Here is a 6,735-nt window from a genome sequence, read left to right on the forward strand (position 1 = left end):
GCATCCCAGTTAGTGGCAGGAACTTTAGTCCTGGCTTATAGACTTGGGACAAAATGATTCTTATTTATCCTCCAGCTGTTACCTGGGCATTTACAATTAATGATGCTCTCAGGTTCAGTGTAAGGAAAGAAACCAATTTAACCAAGATTCTGGACACTGTTTGTGAGCATAAACATTTAAGATAAGTCCACGAGGTGTTATTTTGGAGGGGCATAATAAATTGTGTCTACCACGAAGGGCTTCAAGAAAGGCAATTTCAGCGGCTCTGGCAGAAAGCATACTGAATAATATTTTATTCACTGGCACCAAGTCAACAGCAGTTTAAAAAGGCCATTTGGAGAATTTTGGGCCTGATTTAGAGTTCAGGGGACAGGTTACTCTGTCACCAATGTGACTGATATCCCGTCTGCCTTATTACAAGTGAATTATATCCTATGGCACTCATACCAAGGTAGATGGTATATCCATCACTTCTGTGACGGAGTAACCCATCATACGCCAATCTATAAATATGGCGTTTTGTCACAATGTATCTCAAACCCCAAGGTGCCATCATCAAAACAAAGAACATTCTAGAATGCCTATTGTTGACGAATGTTGGTACTGCAGGACTCAGTAAAGAGACCTGTTATTTTTAATGTACACTGTACCATTTTTATTTATGAAGAGTTCTGAGGCCTTCATTACAAGATGGGTCATCTCCCTTGCTCGGACAGTATCTCCATCTTGATTTGATAATTATTTTCCTTGGTAACCCTTATTTCTACAAGAAGAGCTTTGCATCTGATTTCCTCTCTACCCAGGATTGTACTTGATTGCGTTTACTACAGGAAGAAAAGCTTTGTGGTGATATGTGTTGGGGCCAGCGAGGAATTTGTGTTGCTGATCATCATTGCTTTGACGTAGACCTTTCCCCCATGATGTACTCTGTTCCTGCCCCATCTCTATGGTATGCCAGACCCATGAACTCCTGTCACTCTGATGATTTTACACCAATCAAAGTGAAGCATTTGGACTTCGTCTCTCCCTTAAGTTTGTATTGTTTTACTTTTACATGTTTGCAGTTTTCCCATCACTGCCTTCGAAACACCCACCTTCTCTGTCTACGAATCTAAGTATCTATGTTTAGTTGAACTATTCTTAGCCAGTGGCGTAATGAAAATTGAGGTAGCCCCCTGCAAAGTACATCACTCAGGAGCTCTCAAGCCAGTGAACTGTGCTGAGGGGGCCCCCTGGAGCTGCCCCCCTCCCACTCAGCCGGGGCTGCGGGGGTCTTTCTTATGCCACTTTTCCTAGCAGTTCCTGTTCCCCCCTAGATCATTCATGGAGACAAGTAAGTAGTATGACCCTCCTCTTTCCCAGCAGCAAAGAAGCCAATCTAACATACTCAGTGGGGAGAGGGGCGTTAGGGGGCAGTTTGAAGCCCGATAGCTACAATCATTATAGTAATTCTGTAGCTGACCGCCCAGTTAGACACTTTAAACATAAATTGACTCATATTTCTATACTTATAAAACCATTAATGGATTGTGCTATAGTGTCCATTGGGTCATCGCCTTGAGGTATCTTGGTATAGATATCCCGATATGTGGAACCACCCAGGGGTATTTTTTCTGCTTATAAAACAACTTCGCAGGAAGTGTTCTGACCTTTGTCATCATTATGTATGTTCTCAGCTGATTGCTTTATGTGTTAACACCAATCAGGGTTACTTTGTGCTTGCCTTGCTCAGCTGATCAAGTTTGCTTTGTCTAAGTTACGCTAATGCCGGCCCTTTTGCTGGACTGCTGAGAGATGCTGGGTATTCCTGATGAGATAAGGGCAGACTCTCCACTCCTGTGTGTAGTAGCAGGTGTGGACTGGTCATTTATCTCAACTGGCATTTCCCCAGGAAGGGGCTAAAGGGGCTAGAGCCTGTTTCTGAAGGCCTAGGGCTGCCTTCATCACTCTCTCCAGATCCCCGGTGTTTATTACAGCAGGCTTAGGGGGAAAGAGAGATAGGGGTGATGGAAAGGGAACAGGCCCGATCTGGTGTGCCGAGTACCCATCCTCCACAGTTAGATATATCCAGCGGTGGCGGCCGCATAACTAAAGGGGCAGGTGACAGAGTCGAATTTAAAATATATATATTTTTTAAACACACTTACCTTGCCTTCGTCCCTGCCCCCTCAGTCGTTGCTCCTCTTGTGGTATCCCAGCATTCACTGCTGGGACACCAGCACAGGCTCCACAGCAATCCTGGTGCTTCTTTCATGCTAGACTTAGCATGAAAGCAACACCAGGATTGGTCTAAGCAGCTCGGACTGCCCCTCAGACACAGCCCTGTGGTCTGTGCAGTTTCTCCAACCCAGCTGTTAAACACAGCCAGGCTGGAGAAACCTAAGTGCGTATGTGTGCTTAGCCGGCCTCAGACGGCCAGCCAAATACACGTGTACTTAGGTGAACTCTCCCCTCCCCCCCTCACCTCCTGTGGCCTAGACCGCCCCTCCCTGCACTGCTGGCTGTGCCAGAAGCAGAAAATAAAATGATAATAAACTATTGTTTTATTTTTTTACTTCTAGCTCACCCAGTGGGGAGATGCTCCTTCACCACCCCTGGATATATCCACCAGCCCTTTGGACATCTCTAGGTATTGACAGGACCCATTGTCACGGTGGTCGTCAGCAGACATGGCCGCCTGTCAAACTTCAAAAAAGTTTTTACTTTTTTAAAGGCAAAATCCGAAAGTAAAATTTAACTAAAGAACACCAAAAATGCATCATTATCAGTCTAAAGTCATTACAGTTGATGCTCTCTGATGGGTAAGAGGGCTTTTGATCCCATTTTTGCTCAGGGTATGAATCTGATATGAATCTGTTAGGTGCAGGAGAATAGTTATACAACAGCACTTCCCAAAGAGATTATTAAGGCAGAGAATTAGTACAGAACATTTGAGAGCTATGGCGCACATTCAAGCAATTGGAGGAGTTTACAGATGGAGTAGGTACTAAATGTTAAGTAGAGTACTGTAGTAGGCCTTATCGAAATTTAAATTACACTGACATAATTGGTGTAGTTTTGGGGAATTAAAACAATTATACCACTATACCATTTTGTTTAATTACGTGCCGTTAGCAGTTAACAATTTACAACGAATCCACAAGAAGAGGAATAGAATGCGAACAGCTGTTGTAAGCAGACCTTTTTGCTTTTTTGTTCTATATGTTTTTCCGAAAAATGCATTCTAGCGTTACAAATTGACATAAGGACACAATTCTTTATGAAATATAGAACACAATGATGGGTTTGCATTACGCATGTAGATCATTTAATTTTGCTGAAATGTTTCATAGTTACACTAATTTCCCACATCCTTAATATGGGCTTTCAAGAGATACATCTCTTCCAGATAAGTAGATGTGGAGTTAGGAAGAGTAAATGTATACTTAACTACATTCACTTACCTCCTCGATATTTTGGTTTAAATCAATTTTCCTTGAGCTCGATATTCTGAACAACAACCATATCAGATACAGAGTTATTCAAGCAAGGATTTCACACAATCAGGAGGGATGGATGCAGGACAAAAATTAGGTGAAAGTGAATGTTTGTCTAGCAGGGAACAAATTTGTGGGAGGATTGAATGAATGTTGGCAAGCTGTGGGACTATTTAATAATGCAAACACTTTGTTGATTTTGACTATACCTGGATAAAAATTAAATCACACTGACATAGTTCACCTACTTTCGGAAATTTTAAATTAGACATTCCACATGAAATTCCCGAAATTAAGCTGTTACACCACTTTGCGTAATTATGTGCAATTCCCTGTAAAATTAAATGTACAGCAAATGGTGGAGATCATGGTTGACATTTATTGGTGACACCAAAGATCAACTGAAGGCAAGAGGCTGATGTTCATGGGACTTTTAATTTAATGTGTCCTCACGAGAAAAATTGAAACGAGGATGCATTTCGCACTAAAATGTGGGGCAGGATGACAGATTTGTATTTCGGATAATTGCAATTAATTTAATGTAACTTTGCGTAATTACATGAAAGCAAATGTACACAAATGTAGTACACCCTGTAATTATGACATTGTTGAGGTTTTTGGAGAGGTGATGGCAGAGTTCCTGAGTGAAAAGGGCAGATAGATTGATGTTTTCTTCTTTAAAAAGGTTTCAATGCTGAGAAATTACGAATTGTTGGTACGAGAAAGGGTGAAGTAGGTGGTTTTAATGTCTTGCTATCTTACGTTACACTGCTGATTTCCATAGTATATCACTCTACAGTCTCCATTGAGTAAGAAAGTGGGGTCAGGAGAGAGTAAAAGAAAGAACTACATGCGGGAATGACAAAGGGGTCTTGTGGAGAGAGTGATCTACTCCAAGACCCTAATACCAGACAGGAGAGATCATGCCCTTTGAGCAGCTGGCAGGAAAGAAACACTTTATAACAGGTCTGACAAAAAGCCAACTGATAATGAAAAAAAAAACACATATGGAAACAGATGACCCATCCCTAAAACTGACAACGCTTTCTACTACATGTGTGGTAAAGGCATGCATGGTAAAGGCATCCATGGAAACTACTGATATTCTTTGTCTTCAGGACAGGACCTGTTCCCCAGTTTTTCACTTTGCCGGAAGACTCCATGAAGCAGTGCACAGGCAGGTTTCTAGCAGGACTGAGTACACTTAAAATGCTTCTTACAAAAGCTTCCTTGCCCTGGTGGTTAAAATCTAAGACACACAGCAATAGATTATCCATGTCACACCTAGCGTCACTGATGAGTTTTGCAAAACAAAACTTAGAACAACAGCACCACTTTCATTGGTGAATGAAGGAAGTGAAGGACGTAAGGGCTGCAGACAGTACAGCAGAGGTGGAAGGTGATCTGTGTCCCTTGTTTCCTTCTGCATCTCTCCTGGTACATGCAAGAGTTGAGAGCCAGGATGCAGAAGATTCTCAGGTTCCTGAACAGGCCAGCAAAGGACTGATGTCAATGTGGATCCAGTCGGCCTGGAGCACCAGTGCTTAGCATTCTGCAGTGTCCAGAGAAGGTCCACACCAAGGGCTTCTAGAAGGAGGTAGAAACCCAGGGGTATATTTATGAGAGCTTTGCATCAGGCTTGCACCCTGCAACTTGGTACATTTGTCACACAACCATCTAAGTCAATTTTTTGAAGTCATGTAAAGCCACTTTGTGCGGCTTTGAATGGATTAAAAAATCTGGAGCAAAGCAATGCAGCGCAAATCACTGCATTCCATTACTCTGTGCAAGAGAGGTGCTCCATAAGTGTTGCGTGGATGGTCCCATGCAAGTCCCATGGTTTTTGACGCATTCTCAGATTTACCAAACCTAGTAAACCTTGGAATGCACCAAAAAGATATGCCTCACCAGTAGAGGTATAAAGGAGGAATATCTTCTTCTTTACTTTTACTTTCTATGTGGGCTTCATTAGGCAGCACACATAGATAGACGAATACATATGCCTTTAAGGACTGTTTTTGTGCAGGAAGGTGCACGAAAGCAATCCTGCTTGCAACACAGGCACCCTTGCACCCCGCTGCAAGGGTGCCTGCATTGGCGCTAGGCAGCCGATTGTGCACCAGCACACGGAGGAAAGGGCAGGAATTCGCAGTATGCCTTATATATATGGCACACGGCTGCCCTTTCTCCAGTGACACAGTGCAATGCAGCAAGGTGACTTGGGGCGCTGCACTGCACCACTTTTCCATAAATATGGGGGAGACGAAGAGGAAGAGTGTGGTATAGAGGTACTGTTGGAAAATGGGTTATTGGTAAGGGCAGGTAGGCACCTACACTTAGCAATAGGCCACTAACCTCCACTTAGGTCCAGTTAGGTCTCAGTAAATTAAACCCAGCTCAACCCTTGGTAGCTTGGCAACGAGCGGCAAGGCTTAACTTATGAGACAGAGGGGGTCATTCCGACCTCGGCGGGCGGCGGGCGAGACACCGCCAGGGTCAGAATGAGGGCCAGAGTGTAAAGCATTCACATATCACAAAACAGTAATTAAATAAAATGCAGGAAACAGTTTAAAATCCAGAATAAAATAGGAAATATATTTAGCTTTAAAGCAACACAAAAACTAATAAAATCAGATAAGGGGAACCGGAGATATGAATTTATAAAGAATTAATGCTTTCTAGTGCATAGAAGCAACTAGCTCTCAAAGGGTTAAAAAAGGTTACACTGGAAAGGAACAAAGTCCAGAGTTTAGGCCACCCACAAGGTAACACTGTCACACTTACTTTCAGAAGTGTTTGATTCAGGAAAGCGGTCCACAGCACCAGCCAAGGGTTCAGAGGCTCTGGTGTGCCTCTTGGAGTCTGGGACTACAACTCCCACAATGGACCTCTTCAACTTATGGAGTTGCTCTAAACGTCTTCACACTTCTGGATCTTCTTCCAGAGGTCCTTTTTGTGTCCTTGAAGTGTCCACAACTTGATCCAAGGTTTCAGAAGCTCTGAGTTGCTCCTTGGGAGTTGGGACTACAATTCCCAGAATGCACCTGGTCACAATCCTCAAATGGCCACTGGACGCTGGTCAGCTGGGCTCTGCTTGCAGGACTTGATGCAGGGGACTCTGGGTAGCTCCTTTGTACCTGTAGCAAACAGGGAGTCCATTCTTGAAGGGTTAGAAGACAGGTAAAGTCCTTTTAGTGGTGAAGCCCAAGTGTGCAGCTGGTGAAGTCCTCCAGAGTGCAGTGTCCAGGTGCAGGTCAGG

This window comes from Pleurodeles waltl, chromosome 6 (genome assembly GCF_031143425.1).
Source record: "Pleurodeles waltl isolate 20211129_DDA chromosome 6, aPleWal1.hap1.20221129, whole genome shotgun sequence".
Taxonomy (NCBI): domain Eukaryota; kingdom Metazoa; phylum Chordata; class Amphibia; order Caudata; family Salamandridae; genus Pleurodeles; species Pleurodeles waltl.